This window comes from Loxodonta africana, chromosome 18, assembly GCF_030014295.1.
Source record: "Loxodonta africana isolate mLoxAfr1 chromosome 18, mLoxAfr1.hap2, whole genome shotgun sequence".
In the NCBI taxonomy this organism is placed as follows: Eukaryota; Metazoa; Chordata; class Mammalia; order Proboscidea; family Elephantidae; genus Loxodonta; species Loxodonta africana.
The window spans coordinates 10,649,952-10,666,954 of record NC_087359.1 but is presented as its reverse complement, the minus strand read 5'-3'; the positions used below and the strand labels follow the sequence as shown (position 1 = coordinate 10,666,954).

At 46.9% G+C, this 17,003-nt stretch overlaps 1 protein-coding gene across 3 annotated transcripts in view; it reads left to right on the top strand.

The window, feature by feature from the left end:
- Positions 1 to 17,003, top strand: part of TBCD (tubulin folding cofactor D) — a 175,074-nt gene that overhangs the window by 64,342 nt on the left and 93,729 nt on the right. The window lies entirely within an intron of this gene.

Genomic DNA, 17,003 nt, shown 5'->3' with positions numbered 1-17,003 from the left:
TGGCGTGATTACATAACTCAAGGACACGCCACTGTCGCCTACCCACCGGGTGTTGCAAGAACAAGATTTGTGAGTTTTATTCCAATTGAGCTTTTCCAGTGATTAACCGCCACTCCCTCTCAGACTTTCGGTTCTTTAAATGAGGGATAAACTTCAGGACAGCCATCACCTAAGGAAAAAATACAAGTCTTCTGGAACACAATTTGGAGGAACAGATCCAGAAAAACATCCAGTGGGTCTCCTTAATTTCTCCAGGAGACCACACGTTACGATCGGGGCCCTCAACCCCAGGTGCACGGGGCGTTGAGGTTCTCCATGGCGTGAACCAGTGCTGATGAGCTCAGCGTACCTGCTTCCTTGGTCCTTGAAAGAACCAGCCTGATGCTCTGGAAGGACTTTGTTAATGCAAAATAAAACTACTACAACAAACGCAGACACGTTTTACCTAAACGAAGTCTGACTTTGGTCAGATTTGGCCAATAAATTTGATCAGCAATTGTTCCATAGATAAGAGCAACTTCAGAAAAGGAAAAAAAAAAAAAAAAAGTCTTTTGTATACAGAAAGATCTTCTTTGGTTAAGTTTTGTTTTCCTAAACTTATGCCAAAATAGTACTTACTTTAAACTTTAACCAAGTTTTTAAAATTAAAGAAACTGGAAATTAAAACCAGTAGCTACTGTCTTAATCATATATATCTATCTATGAGCCTTCTTTTATGTTGAAATTTATTGTAGTTTATTTTTAAGGTAAGCAATAATCTAAATTTGTCTTAAGGTTGAAACTTTATGACTTTTAAGGAAGAAATGAGGACTTGATTTCTAAGTAAACTTTTTCACGTTCTTAGAATAAATAAAACTCCCTAATAGTGGCTTCCCTCCCACCAGTGCACCTGCTGGGTTCTGAGTAATCCTTACAAAGAGAACAGAGCAGACACCTGGCAGGTGCCCGCCACCAGACCCTTAGCGATACACCTGACAGTCGTTTTCAGAGAAAACTTAGAAGCAGAAGTACTTACCAGCCTGGGGAAGCGCAGGAGGCCTGATGGTTGTGGCAGCCGTGCTGACAGTGCCCAGGGAGAGGTAGTACCTGTTCTCACTGACTGCAGGTGAAACTGGAGCCGGCTCTTCCAGTGGGAGGGATTTAAGTGTAGGAGTTGAGCCCTCGGGGCGTAGAGATGCACCTGATATTATTCCTGCCCGCAGCTAGGGTTCGTGTGTTTGCACCAGGGTGCTGCTCCAGCTCAGCATTACCTCAGCCTGCTCTCCACGCCGGGAGCAAAGTGCTCGGCTCCTGGCTACCGTCTCAGTGCTGTCCACAGCGTGGAGGCTCCAGGGGGCTAGGTGTGTTCATGCAGAACATGAATTCACACTGTGTAGGTTGTGCTCGGGTTGGTATTTGAGGGTGTAATAAAGACATCTGTATGAAGCTCTAGACATTGGGGCATGTGTATGTAGCTGCAGGTAAATTCCTAGGCTGATTATTCCCCGTGTGTGCCCCAGAGCAGCCAGGACTGCTGGCTTTCCAGCAGGAAGCCACTGCGGGGCCTTCTCCCTCTTACGCTGTCCACCCTTGCCCACCACTGCCGCGAGAGCCAGGTGGATGGAACTCTTCCCAGCTACGTGCAGGAACCTGCCAAAGCATGCCCTGAACAGCCACCAGCCTGCGGCCGTGCGGCAGCAGCCATGGGAAATTGGTTCTTCCCGACCTCACACTGTCTCCCCCCGCTTTTTAAAAATAACTGAGACACTTAATTTTTGAACCTGCTAGTTCAAGCCCTGCCCCCCGCCGCCCCGCCGCCCCGCTCCAAACTGCTTGCCCTTTTGCTCTGTGACGCTCACCTTGTTTTTCGTGGGGTTGGACTGTGGTGTGGGTTTGGGGACAGGGAGGGGAGAGGATATGAGCTTGTGTGAGCCTCTGTCTGCATGTCAGAGCTGCCTAACAGTGGCCCTGGCACTGTGGCTCGGGGACAGGCCTGCCGGGCCAAAGTGGTTTGTTTTCTCATATGAGGCTTATGGTTTCACTTGCCTTTTCCTTTAGACCTAATTTTTTAAAAAATTTTAGTTTTGTCAAAGTTATACATCCTTTAAGATTTAGTCAAAGCTAGTTCTGTAAGCCTTGTTACAAACACAGCAGCCCCTTGCTGCCATGTTAAAAACTGCCGCAAAAGGCTTAAAACAACGACTGTTCTATCTGATGATGTTGTGGGTCAGGAATTTGGGCAGGGCTCAGCCGGGCGATTCTTCCATTCCATGAGTGTTGACAGGCCACTCCGTGGTGCTAAGCTGGCAGTTGTGCTGGTCTGGAGGGTCGGGCATGGCTGTACTCATAGGCCTCATGCCTTGGTGGGTGCAGCTGGCCCATCGTCATTTAGTCTCACTTCAGAGGTCTCTCCAGGAGGGTAGTCGGCCTTAGAGGTTGCTCAGAACTCTGAGAGACCAAAATGGAAGCTTACTTGGATTTCACCCCTCAATGGGGAGAGGGTCAGGTGCCCCTTCCCCCCATTTCCATTCCCTCTGCTAAGAAGCCAGCGCTGTTATCTTTTTGTAGCTGAGTTTTTGGTATGTACCTCCTTGACTGCAAATAATACCAATCTCTTCTAGTTCTGATTCCCGCTGCCCCACCCCCACTTCAGGTGTTCTCTGTTGACTTCCCTTTATGGAAAGTGAAAGTTAGCTCTGTGTTCCTTCTACCCCCACACTCGCCTTCCCCATTGTCTTGGGAAGTGTTTCTATCTCTTAACTATATTGGGAGCCCTGCTTCCTGGATCTGTGTCGTCTTCTCTCTCAGGCTACCCCTTTAATGTGATATGGAACACATCCCTTTCGTAGGTTCCTGAGAGTGCCAGAGACACAAGTCTAAATGATTGAAAATGCCTTTATTCTACCCCATCTACCTGATGGTAAATAGTTTGGCTGAGTATAGATTTCTAGTCCAGAAATCTTTTACCTTCAGAAGTTCGATGCTTGCATCTAGCTTCCAGCCTGCTGTTGAAAAGATTGGTGGCCATTCTGACTCCCAATTCTTTCCTCCCAACATTTTAATATGAAAAATTTCAAACACACAGAAAAGTTGTAAGAATTATACAGTGAATGCGTGCTCATACACCGACCACCTGGGTTCTACAGTTAGTATTTTCCTGTGTTTGCTGTATGGACTGTGTTGCTATTCCTGTTTCGTTCACTTTAGCCATCAGTCTTTCTTATCTGCTTTGTTGCATTTCCAAGGAAGTTGCAGATATCACTACCCTTTACCCCCAGACACTTCAGCAGGAATGTTATTAACTGGAGTTCAATTTTTGTTAACAGTTATTTTTTTACATTGAAGGTAAAATTTACATTCAACAAAGGCTCAGATCTTAAGAGTACCATGTAACGAGTCTGACAATTGCAGTCCCCTGCTTGATCCAAACCCCATGACCTAGGACATGTGCTGACCCAGAACATTCTCTTAGGCCCCTTCCTGACTTTTCCCACCTCAGACTGAAGATGAGTTGACCTGTTCTAGAGTTTTATATGAATGCTGAGTCCTGATTCTTTTTTTTTTTTTTTTAATTTTTAATGTGCTTTAAGTGAAAGTTTACAAATCAAGTCAGTCTCTCATACAAAAATTTATATACACCTTCCTATATACTCCTAGTTGCTCTCCCACTAATGAACCAGCGCAGTCCTCTCCACCCTATATTTTCGTGTCCATTCAGCCAGCTTCTGACTCCCTCTGCCTTCTCATCTCCCCTCCAGACACATAGTCTCATGTGTCTACTTGATCCAGGAAGCTCACTCCTCACCAGTATCATTTTCTATCTTGTAATCCAGTCCAATCCCTGTCTGAAGAGTTGGCTTTGGGAATGGTTCCTGTCTTGGGCTAAACAGAAGGTCTGGGGACCATGACCTCTGGGATCCTTCTAGTTTCAGTCAGACCATTAAGTCTGTTTTATTTTACGAGAATTCCATGTCTGTATCCCACTGCTCTCCTGCTCACTCAGGGGTTTTCTGTTGTGTTCCCTGTCAGGGCAGTCATCGGTTGTAGCTGGGCACTTCCTAGTTCTTCTGGTCTCAGGCTGATGTAGCCTCTGGTTTATGTGGCCCTTTCTGTGTCTTGGGCTCGTAATTACCTTGTGTCTTTGGTGTTCTTCATTTTCCTTTGCTCCAGGTGGGTTGAGACCAGTTGATGTATCTTAGGTGACTGCTTGCTAGCGTTTAAGACCCCAGACGCCATTCTCCAAAGCGGGATGCAGGATGCTTTCTTAATAGCTTTTATTATGCCAGTTTTCCTAGATGTCCCCTGAAACCATGGTCCCCAAACCCCCGCCCCTTCTACGCTGGCCTTCGAAGCATTCAGTTTATTCAGGAAACTTCTTTGCTTTTGGTTTAGTCCAGTTGTGCTGACCTCTCCTATATTGTGTGTTGTCTTTCCCTTCACCTAAAGTCGTTCTTATCTACTATCTAATTAGTGAATACCTCTCTCCTACCCTCCCTCCCCCTCTCATAACCATCAAAGAATATTTTCTTCTCTGTTTAAACTATTTCTCAAGTTCTTATAATAGTGGTCTCATACAATATTTGTCCTTTTGCAGCTGACTAATTTCACTCAGCATAATGCCTTCCAGATTCCTCCATGTTATGAAATTTTTCACGGATTCATCGTTGTTCTTTATCGATGTGTAGTATTCTGTTGTGTGAATATACCATAATTTATTTATCCATTTGTCCGTTGACGGGCACCTTAGTTGCTTCTATCTTTTTGCTATTGTAAACAATGCTGCAGTGAACATGGGTGTGCATATGTCTGTTCACGTAAAGGCTCTTATTTCTCTAGGATATATTCCAAGAAGTGGGATTGCTGGATCGTATGGTAGTTCTATTTCTAGCTTTTTAAGGAAATGCCATATCGATTTCCAAAGAGGTTGTACCATTTTACGTTCCCACCAGCAGTGTATAAGTGTTCCAGTCTCTCCACAACCTCTCCAACATTTATTATTTTGGGTTTTTTGGATTAATGCCAGCCTCGTTGGAGTGAGATGGAATCTTATTGTAGTTTTGATCTGCATTTCTCTAATGGATGATGATCTTGAGCATTTCCTCATGTATCTGTTAGCTACCTGAGTGTCTTCTTTAGTGAAGTGCCTGTTCATATCCTTTGCTCATTTTTTAATTGGGTTGTTTGTCTTTTTGTAGTTGAGTTTTTGCAGTATCATGTAGATTTTAGAGATCAGATGCTGATTGGAAATGTCATAGCTAAAAACTTTTTCCCAGTCTGTAGGTAACCTTTTTACTCTTTTGGTGAAGTCTTTGTATGAGCATAGGTGTTTGATTTTTAGGAGCTCCCAGTTATTTCATTTCTCTTCTGGTGTTTGCATATTGTTAGTAATGTTTTGTATCCTCTTTATTCCATGTACTGGGATTCTTAGCATTGTCCCTATTTTTTCTTCCATGATCTTTAGCATTTTAGATTTTATATTTAGGTCTTTGATCCATTTTAAGTTAGTTTTTGTGCATGGTGTGAGATATAGGTCTTGTTTTATTTTTTTGCAGGTGGATGTTCAGTTAAGCCAGCACCATTTGTTAAAGAGACTGTCTTTTCCCCATTGAACTGACTTTGGGCCTTTGTCAAATATCAGCTGCTCATATGTGGATGGGTTTATGTCTGGATTCTCAATTCTGTTCCATTGGTCCATGTGTCTGTTGTTGTACCCGTTGAGTTCTGATTCTTTATTTGCAGTTTTTTCCACTTGTAGGTGCTTCTCTTTACCCTCAACATTCCTAGTTTCCTAAACTTTATCTTCCGTTCCATCTGTTCAGCATTTCATTTCTGGTGTTATTACTCTGGGTGCCTAAGATTTGTTTCCCGAGTGCCTTGTTCTTGGTACCTTATTCTTTAGTGGTTTCGATAACGTCTTTGATGTCTCTGAGGATTTTAATGATTGTGTTTTGGGACGGGGGGGAGTGTACTGCCTGCATAGCCTCTGTTTCTCTATCTTTGGTGTGAACCCTGCCCTCCTACCTCATCCTCCAGGACTGACCTGCTGCAGAGGGGCGGGGCCGTTGACCGCAGGGACAGTGAAAGAGGGGCTTTGGGGACTCGTTCTTTGGTAGCTTTCAACAGTGCTCCTCTTTTGAGGCTTGTCCTCCAACTCCACTTCCAGAGTCAGCAGGGCCTCTCGCTTGGGACAAGCCTCGTGCCCTTGAGCCTCATCCCCCACATGTCTGTGACTCTGGCCTGAGCTTATGCTCTGCCCCTAGAGCTTATGTTTAAAAAGAAAAGAAATCCCCTTTCTGTGAGTTTTGGTGGGATTCAGTCCCCCACATGACCCAGAAGTCTGTGACTTGGGTTTTAACCACAAAGGTAATACATCTTTGGAGATAGTGGTTGGTGGCCGTGGGGGCATTTATTGAATGTTTATCATTTGAGGCACTGAGCTGAGTGCGTTACACGTGCCTGTTCATTTAATTATTACAACTCTTTGAAGTAGGCGTTGGTATCGGCCGTTTGACAGAGGACCAGAAAACACAGAGAGGGTAAGTAATATGGCTAAGGTCACACAGCCTGTGGCACTAGAGCAGATTCCAGATGTGTTTCATGGGTAGAATGAGGCCTCCTTGCCAGATGCTGATGGCAATGGGGGGGACCCACTGCTGGACCCATGTGCCCAGCCTTGGCAGGGGCTGACAGTGGGGCTCTGGCAGTGTGGGGCCTCTGAGCACCTGGGTGTTGGGGTGATGGGCTCTATGGGGTTGGGTATCAGAGCTCCATGGCAGGTGCCACCCTGCCCCCACACGCTGCGCTGGCCATAGTGGGGGGCAAAGTGCTGCAGAGGGCGCGGCCCAGCCCCCTTGCTTTGCTCCTCTACTTAATTCAGGCAAGCCCCGTTGCTGTTCTGCCCCTGTGCCCGCAGTGCTATCAGAGTGTGCACTCAAAGGACGCAGCCTGGGCCTTAGGACCCACAGCCTAGAGTACCCCACTGCCCCCCAGCAGCAGCCCACAGGGCCCTGGGCCACCCTTGCACCCTTCCCCCCTCTCCCTTGCACTGGGTGCCCCTCCGAGGCCTCTTCCTCCCATCTGTAGACTCACACCTTCTCTCCTCTTCCCATTGAAAGTGTGTTCCCAGATTTTCCTGACCTGTAGGGCATCCTGGCGGGATTCCTTCTTGAGGGAAGGCCCAGGGCACTTGGTGCTGTCCTCTCAGGTTACCAGAGGTCTGGTTGAGATGGCCAGGGTGGCTGCCTCCTCCTTCCCCTGCTCAGCACCTCAGTGCCCATTTCCCCTGGACTCTGTTGTTCCCACTTTTCCTTCCTCCTGGTCCTTGTCCTTTCCGGAGAGTCCCAGTTCCCTTGGGGTGCCTCCTCCTGGGCTGAGCCCTGCCACCAGCCTTCACCGCCTGCTTAACTCCCACTGAGGTCTTGGCTGTAGACAAGGGAGGCCATGTCCTGGGTGGGCCCAGACCCTCCCAGACTTTTTGGGGTGCTCTAGCAAGTGTTTTGGGTGATGTAGGGCTCCATACCCTGATGCTCACTGCTCAGAGCTGCCAGCCTTGGCCTGGAGCCCTTGTCTTCTTGAGTGGTGACCTCCAGCACCCCTGGCCCCAAGTGCCCCCGCCCCCCGCCAAAGGCGCTTCCTCCCCCTGCCCCTTTGTGGGCACCCCCGGCCCCCTCCTTATCCCCTTCCATGGGTACCCCTGGCCCCCTGCTCCCTCCTGCAGGTGCCCCCGCTCCCCTGCCCTCCTCGGGCACCGCTGACCCCTGCCCTCCTCTCAGGTGCCTCCAGCCTCCTGTCCCTCTGCAGACACCTCTGGCCGCCCCCTTCCCCATCTTTTGCAAGTACCTCCTAACCTCTGGACCCCCCATAGGCGCCCACAGCCAGTTCCGCTCCTGAGTATCCCGGGTCCTTTCACCCCATGGGCCCCCCTACCCCCCCACAGGTACCTGTCCTTCCTTGGTAGCCTGGGGGACCCGCCAGTTTGTGCATGGGAGCTTGGTGTCTACCTCCTTCCAAGCCTGAGCACTGTGGCTTCTATCTTGCAGGTGTTTTAATCACAGGGAGTGAAGGATTTCAGTGTGGCGTCCTGGGGAGGCAGGGCCAGCGTGTCTGAGGAGAAGGGGGAGTTTTGTTGTGGGAAACTTATTTCCCATTGATGAGCTAATGGAGGGCTTTGCTTGAAACATGAAGGCTGAGATACAGAATGCCATTTCTTAAATTTGTAGTGCCTGCTGCTGCTCCAAAGCTCCTGCCGCGGCTGCTGGCAGTGCGAGCTGGGCCTGGGGTGCTGGTGGGCTCCCGGCTCCGGGCAGTGGCACTATACATCATCAATAGGGCTGTCACCACCAGCTGCACTCCTGGCACCCACACACTCTGTTCCTGTGGCCACTTCTCCATGCCTGCCGTGTGCCTCCCCCCTACCCTGCACCCAGACCTGGACAAAGTCCTGATGCAGCTGCCGCCACGGCCCCTGCCCAGCTCAGCCATTCCACTTGTCAGGCGGGTCTCCTGTATCCAGTGAATTCCGCTCTCGGGTTTTGTCCAGTGGGCACCCATAAGGTTTTAATATATTAGGCTTCATGGGATTTAACTACGGATTGTATGGGGACTGCCTCTATATCATAACATGGTGTACGCACAACGTCCTGTTTCGTAGAACGTAACTTGGACGTTAATGGATGTGCACCTGTATTTGAATTTTTAGGAAGCCAGAGCAAATTTGTTTGTTTTGGAGGATGGCAGTGCCAGTTTCTGAGGAGAACCACCCCATGTGTCTGGCTGGCGGGAATGGCAGTACCTAGCCTGGGCCTGGGGCAGAAGGTGTCTGGGAGGCTCTGCAGGGTGGCCGCCAGCAAGTTTCTGGGCGTGTATGGCCCGTGGGCAGCTTTTGTGCTGCTACTGTTCCCAGGGATCCTCCCCCACGCCTCTCCCCAGGAATGTAAGGGAATGGGGTTCCCCCCCCCCCCCCCCCCCGCCCCGGGCTGCGCATGCACGCTGAGAGGAAGTCAGATTGAGCTGAAAGGTCCCTTTGTTCTGGCCCTTCAAGCAGGGCTTCAGAACCAGTTTTGAGAGGCTTTCTTATCTGCACTCACCCTCTCCCAGCGCGATTGGCTCTGTGACTTTTGGGTCTAAAATGAAACTTGAAACCATGAGCTATAGGGGTGTTGTGTTTTTTATTGGGAAATTCAAAACGCGATTCCGGCTGGTGAGCTTGGGCCAAGTTTTCAGGGTTCCCACAGTTCTCATCCCCTCTTCTCCTCTCTCCACCCGAACAATAAAAGTCCTTGTTTTTCAGAATTCTCTGTCTCTTCGGACTCAGGCTGCATAATTTCCAGTCCTGTGGCTCTTTACCCCATTTTGTTGAACTTGTTATTGAAAATGCACTTTTACATGTAGATCTCTGATTGGGTTCACAGCTACGCATGCAAATTATTTAGAGTCAAGAAACAGTTGTTAAAATTCTGACACAGATTTATTTTTTCCTCTTCTTTTTTCTCATGCTACAGATAACACCAGTGAAAGATGTAGCAAAATTAAAAAAGTGAACAGACACAAGACAGATAAGGGTGGTGGTGATCTCTGTAACTTCCCTAGATGTATCTGAGTTCCTCCTAGTTCTGCCTACTGTGACTCTTAGCTGCTTTTCCACATTTTGTGTTTTTTTCTCTGCTGCATTCGGGGTAATTTCCTGAGCCTTTTCCTGAAGCCATGGGTTTCTCTGGCTGTGTGAAGAATTCAATGAATTTTAATTCCATTGCAGTGAATATCTTATTTTTTTTAATTACTAGATGCTTGTCTTGGTTTTTTTTAAAGATGTTACTGTTTCCATTCCTTCTTTTTATATCTGTTCCAGGTGTACTTTTTCATGTCTGTCTTTTGGGATATTCTAATCACATCAGGTTCTTGGGCTTGGAATCTGTCTGCTGCATTTGCAGACTCTATCCACGTGTGTACCTTTCTCGTGTTGTTTAGTATTTGTACTTAGTGAGCTCATTTTCAGTAGTGGTGAGCTTTACCACACACCACATGCCCTGTGGAGGCGTCCTATGAGTGGTTTTGTGCTGGTTTTCTGGGGCTCCCAGGGTGCCACTGCCCTGGGCTTCCCGCTCATTTCTCACCTCCAGCGGTGATGCAGACTGGACCCCACACCTGTGCATGGACCTTGATTCCCCATGGGAACCTTTCCCCCTTCTTCCAGAGCCCTTGGGAGAGACACGCTTCCTTGTCAGAGGACTGGGCTGGTGGGCAATGTATCTTATCCCCTTTTTCACCAGAGCCCCTTTCAGTGGTCCTGGAGGTGTAAGGGGATCCCAGCAGGCCCAGGCCCCTCACGGACGGTTATAGTCCATCTCGTGGTTGATAGGACTGCATGGAGCCAGTAGTCTGTAGTTGTGTGTGCCAGCAATTAATGGGAGTAGCAACCATTAATACGAGAATTAATTGTTACGGAGCACTTAGCTGTCTACAAGGCATTGTTCTAAGCACTTAGACACATTTATGAGTCCTCACGATAACCTGACTCCGGAGGGACTGTGGGTTTGGAGGAGAGAAGCATGGTGGCTCTCCTGTGGCTGTTCTGCAGGCTCCTCAGCGATCTCTCATCAGTCTTTGCACTGTGCTGGCTCAGGGTTGCTTCCCAGGACAGGGCCACAGCGGATTCGCTGGTGACAGCTTAGCGAAACTGAACTCCTGGACAGAATCCCCTTCCCTGGTGGGTCCGGGGGTGGGTCTAGGGGCAAGTCTGGGGGCAGCGGGCAAGATGTGGGAGGTGGAAGTCAAGCAGCAGCCAGTATGCTCTTAGGGGTGGGGCTGGGGCTGGGACAGGGGCTGGGGCTAGTGCTGGAGCTTGCCTGGGTCGGGTTGGGGCTGGAGCAAGGCTGGGGCAGGGACAGGGGCAGGAGCTAGGGCAGGGGCTGGGGCTGGGGTAGGTACTGGGGCTGGGGCTGGAGCAGGGGCTGGGGCAGCGGCAGGAGCTAGGGCAGGGGCTGAGGCTGGGGTAGGTGGTGCGGCTGGGGCCGGAGCTGGGGTTGGGTCCTTGGTAGCTTGTGCCATTTGTGGTGACCTGTTGACTACTCTGTTGGTATGGGGCGGCAGCTGAGCCCACAGCTTCTCCATCTCCTGCTGTACCTCCTGGTGGGTCTGTGGGCAGCTCCTCTGTGCCTTGCCTACACTATCAGGGCCAGAGGCTGGGCGGCAGGGCAGTTGTGGGCTCAGCCAGGTCCTCTGAGGGTGGCAGTGCATCCTCATGGGCTCCAACTGGTTCTTGCTCACTCTCCTCTGTGCCCAGTTCCTGCCAACACGAGGTTGGCCAAAGAGGCAGAGGGAGCTGCTGGGCATAGACATCTAACATGGCTGCTGTGGTCACATCAGCTCCCCTATGTTGCGTGGTGACCCTAGTACGGTATCTACGGGATTGGGTAAGGCTCTGCAAAGCAAAAATTGATAGGACTAGAGATACCTAGACAGATAGCTTTTTCTCCTGAGATTTCAAAACACCTCTCTCACTCATGGAAGATCAAGTAGAAGCCAAAGTGATAGAGATACTTTTCCATCCTAGCATAACTAGACTGACCACATACATATGTATGGTTTGAATAACAGAAGTAGCAAGCTAGACTTCAAGATTTACAGAGCTGTGCAGCCAGCAATTGCAGGAGCACGTTCTTAGACACACAAGGAACGTTTGCAAGTTCTGAACGTTCAGTAGGCCATAAAACAAGCTCAAGAAATTTCTGACTATGAAGCAATAAAATTAAAAATTGGCTACAGAAAGATAAACATAAGACACAGATTTTTAGTTTGAAAACGTGGATTTCTAAGTAACATATGAGTTGAAGGAGAAATCCCCATGGAAACCTTAAAATAAAAATATAAAATAGAAAACAAAATATTACGTATTCAAACTTTTGGAATATAGCTAGCAGGGTAGAGCCTTAGACAGACTTGTCAAGATGAGGTCTGTGGGCCCAATCTGGCACTGATTTTTTCTTGTACACCACCTGCAGACCAGGAATGGTTTTACATCTTTAAAGCATTGCAAAAAAACAAAGAAGACTTTGTGAAAGACACTGCATGTGGCTACAAAGCCAGAAATATTTACTCTCTGGCTCTTTACAGAAAAGTGTGCGACCCCTGCTCTCAAAGCTTGTAACGGAGGTAAAGGGCTCAGACGACAATGTAAGGAGCAGAAAGAAGACGCTCATGTAACGTTAGAAATTAAAGAGATCGAATACAAAGACCCAAAAGGGGACAGACAGACCCAAAAGTTGAGTCTTCAGAAAGGCTAACAAAATAGAAAGCCTCTGGGAACACTTCCTGACAGAAAGGAGACCAAACATAACAGTGTTAAACATTTAAGGGCCATGAGGCAGGCACCTCGGAGATTTGAAAATGACATGTTAAGAATATCTTTTGCTAATGCGTTTGATAGTTCAGACAAAATAGACAAATTTCTAGAGAAATATGATTTATCAGAATTGACTCAATTAGAAGTAGGAAGGCAACTAATGTGTACTTCAGTATCCTTTTCACGCCGTACAGTCAACCCGTGTAAACGTGTAATTCACCGGCTTTTAGTGTAGGCACAGAGTTGTGACTACACTCATCGCTACAGTCCATTTTAGAAATTTTCATCATTCCAAAAAGAAGCTTCACAGCCCTTAGCCATCACCCCCAGTCCTCCATCCTTACACTCCTGGCAGCCACCGAGCTACTCTCTGCGTATACAGGTTCTTCTGGTTGTTTTATATGTATGGAACCATGTAGTATGTGCTCCTTTGTGACCAGCTTCTTTCGCTTAGCATAAGGTTTTCCAGGCTCATCCGTGTTGTAGCTACGAGCACTTCATTTCCCTCTGCGGCTGAATAATATTCCGTTGTATGTATATATATACACTCACCACATTTTGTTTATCCCTTTGTCTGTTGATGGGCATTTGGGTTGTTTCTGCTTTTTGGTTATTATGAGTAACGCTGCTGTGAATATTTGCATACACGTTTCCCTGTTCCCTGTGGATGTAGGTTTTCATTTCTCTCGGTATATACCCAGGAGTAGAACTTAGGGTTGCTTTTAAGATGAAAGGACCTAACACATATGAAGAGTTTAGAACAGTGTTTGGCGTATGGTAAAACAAGTGTTAGTAGTGATGGTGATGGCAATATAAAGTGCGTCTTTAAGACAAAAAGGGTTATTATGGATGAAGTCTGTTTTTGTCTAACGTTAATGTAGCTGCCCCAGCTTTCTTTTCATTAGTATTTCCTCAGTGTATCTTTTTGTGTTTTAGACGTATGTCAATTTAAAATTCACTGTTTTTTATCTGGTGCATTTAGTCTATTTACATTTAATGTAAATACAGACAGATTTGGATTTGAGTCTAGTGTCCTTCTTTGTGCTTTCTATTTATAGGGCACTTCCTGTGCTTTAAAAGAATCACCTTTCTTGGCTTTTTAAAAAAATTAAAGTTTTCACTTCAATTTCATATTTTCCCCCTTTATTGATTTAGAAATTATATACTCAGTTTCTCTTCTTTAATGGTAATCTTCAGACTTTTATCAACTTAATGTCAAAAGTTAGCTTCCTAACCCACCTTTATAATCCATAGCATGTGTTCGCCCTCCACCTGACATACCGTATTTTTACGCAAATGATGTGTGTATTATGTTTTTTGCCAACTTCACCGTCCCCCAAGGTATTTTCATAAGCATGCTATGCTATTTCTTTTTTACAGCAACATGTAAAAAAAAAAAAAAAAAAATAGTGTACTTACCAAAATACCTCACGGGGGTGGGGGTGGGAGGGTGCAGTTGGCAAAAAAACAACAAAACACGTGTGTTATTTGTGTAAAAATACGGTCTTATTATTGTTGTGTTTTTAGTACAATCTTTTTGTTTAATATTGTTGTTGTTGCCATGTAGAACTGCCGTAGAGGGTTTCTAAACAGTGGCTGGTGGATTCAAACCTCTGAAATTTTGATTAGCAGTCAAGCTCTTAACCCTTGTGCCACCAGGGTTAAGATGGTGTTTGTTTCGACTTCCCTAAACATACACAAGATTTCTTTTGCTTACCTGTTTTTGTATCTCAGCTTTCCCCTTTGGGATAGTTAGAAGTTCCTTTGATAAAGCGGTGTTAGTAGCAAACTTTCTCGTTATAGTTTGTCTGAAAATTTCTTTGTAGCTGTTATTCTTGAAAGATAGTTTAATTGGTACACCATTCTAGATTGAAAGTAATTTTCTTGCAGCATTGATTCCTCTTTCTTTCTGGCTTACGTTGTTGCTCTTGATAAGTTGGCCATCAGTCTAATTGTTGTTCCTATAGATGACCTGCCTTTTATCTATGGCTACTTTTAGGGATTTCTTTTTATTTTTGGTGTTTTGCAGTGTCACCGTGATGTGTTTTGGTGTGGATTTCTTTTATCTTACTTTATGTAGTTGTGGTTTCTGGGCCTGCATCTTTATATATTTTTTTCATTGTGGAGAATACTCAGCCATTAATTCTTTGGAATTCTCCTGGCTTTGTGAGTATTTTCTCCTTCTGGGACTTGGATTAGGGCTTTGCTAGCCTCGTTTTGTCTGCTGTGTTTCTTCTTTTCATATTTTCCATCTTTTCTCTTGGGACTGCATAATCAGTAATTTCATCAGCTCTTTCTTCCGATTTACCAGATTCAGTCATCTGCTGGTTTCATCCTCTGCCAAAGCAGATACTGTAGTTTAAGTTTCAGTAATTACATTTATGTATTATATTATAGGAAACCCTGGTGGTGAAGTGGTTAAGTGCTATGGCTGCTAACCAAAAAGCCAGCAGTTCAGATCCACTCGGCGCTCCCTGGAAACTCTATGGGGCTGTTTTACTCTGCCCTGTAGTGTCGCTATGAGTCGGAATTGATTTGGCAGCAGTGCGTTTTTATTATATGCATGGGGCTTAGATACAGTGTATTAGGTATATTATTATGTATACTGAGACATTATCTAACTTTACCTGGTCATTTCTGATACTGTCTTATTTTTTATTCCTTTAAATATTTCATGTAGAGTTTTATTGAAATATCTAACATTTGAAAATATTATCTGAGCTGTAGCATCCAAGCTTTTTGCAGGTTTAAATCAGGGTTCTGTTTGTTGCGTTGGTTTTTTAGCACCCCCACCCCCACGCCCGGGTGTGGACACCTCCATGCTTTGCATCTGACACCTGAGTCACGCCGTTGCCCTCGTGGGGCCCTGCTCATGGGCCCTCCTTGCCTGCCTGGGCTCTGACACCCCGCATGGGCCACTGTGGTCCCCATGTCCCTGCCTGCACCTGCTGACCTTGCAGGTGGCTTCAGGACTGAATTGTCAGGTAGGGCAGGGAAAGGTGTATGCTTTTTTTTAAGAAAAAACACTTCTTATATTGTTTTTAATGTATAGATTTCAGTATCCTTTTAATGTGTACAATTTTTTTTGGCATGTGATGTGAGCATGTATATGTACATTTATACACATACTATACATGGTGTTTTAAAAGTTTTCTGTAATTTTTTTGCTTTTCGACATCTGGTACTTAATTGGAACGAGACTCTGTATGAAAGAGTTTTCAGCTGTACATATGTCAAAGTGGTGTGGCTTCTAGAACTTGACATGTACCTAGAGGGGACCTGTAAACGATATAGTCTCTCTACTTGGTTTTATCTTTATTTCTGAAAGTTGAAATTCATATATTGGGTCAGAGTCAAGTCTGTGACATTTCTGAACATTCAGTGATACAGTTGTGTTTAGATCAGTAGAAGAGTGTATTGCATGTGCTGAGAAAGTAATGCCTTGCACGTAGTTTATTCTATTATTTTAGAGATTTTTTGATGACTTGGGACTGGTTTAATGAAAAATCTTGCTACCTGGAATAACTCCTAGGAACAAAAGCTCTTTACCTATATTAAATGTGTTTCTACACCTTCCTGGTTTTGTTGACGTCTGTGTTCCTGCTAGCTGCAACCCCTATTCAGCATTTAAGGTAAAACTCAGGCTCCTTTGACTGGGGAGCACACGGCAAAGCAGCTGGGGAATCCCCAGCACTTGAATTTCAGGCTTACTTGTGAAAGCCCTGTGTCCCAGCTTCCCTGATGATGCCGCTGAGCTGCCTCACAGTGGGCGTGGCACTGGGAAGAAGTGAGACTGTGGGCTCTTTGCATGTGCCTGGGGTAGAATGGACCCCTCTTCTCTGCACTGTGTCCATGCTTCCTGACACTCTGGATTAAAGATGAACTCAGCCATGAGGGCACCCTGGTGTCAGAAAGTTCTATCATGAGCACCGCCCTTCTCTTGGCCCTGCAGACAGTAGTTGTGGGGGAGCAGTTGTCTGGCCTGTGGTGGCTCTGTGGGCATCTGTGCTGTGGCCGGCCCTCCTCTGACTCTGCCTCACAGATGGACCTGTGGGTCCAGGTAGTGAACATGGATCGGAGCTGTGTGGGGTGCGGAACCTATAGCCTTCTGAGGTGTGCTGTGAACCAGTTCTTCTTGGCATCTGGGACCAGGGCCCTGAGGGCATGGGGTTAAGGTGGCGCTGGGCTTTGCCTCGCCTCCCCACATGGTGCTGCTGCCCCAGGGGTGTGGGCGCCAGCGCCCTATGATCATTTTCATTGTGTTAAGCAAATGCCCTTGAAGGGTGTTTGGCTGTGAGTCCGTCTGCCTGCGTGTTCACATACTGATCAGCGGCTTTTAGGGAGCCACGCGTATGTCCTGAGAGGGATGGTCCGCTGACCACAACAGCTTGGCGGTGCACACGCTGTCACTCGGGCTAGACATGCCCTGGGCTGGGGCAGTGTGAGTCAGATGGTGGGCCTCGAGTTTCACAGAACCGTGGGGCCTGAGTTCCGACGTGCTGGTGGAGCCAGTGGATTTGCAATGGCTACACTGTTGTGGAAATCCAGTGGGAGGCAGGGTGAGTTCTGGAATGCTGGGACTCGAAGGGAGTGGGTAGATTGGACTCGCCCTTCTGTGCAGTAGGTAAGGGTGGGTTGAGGTCATTCCTTGCACGTGGGGCAGAGTGGGGCCTGGATGCTCAGG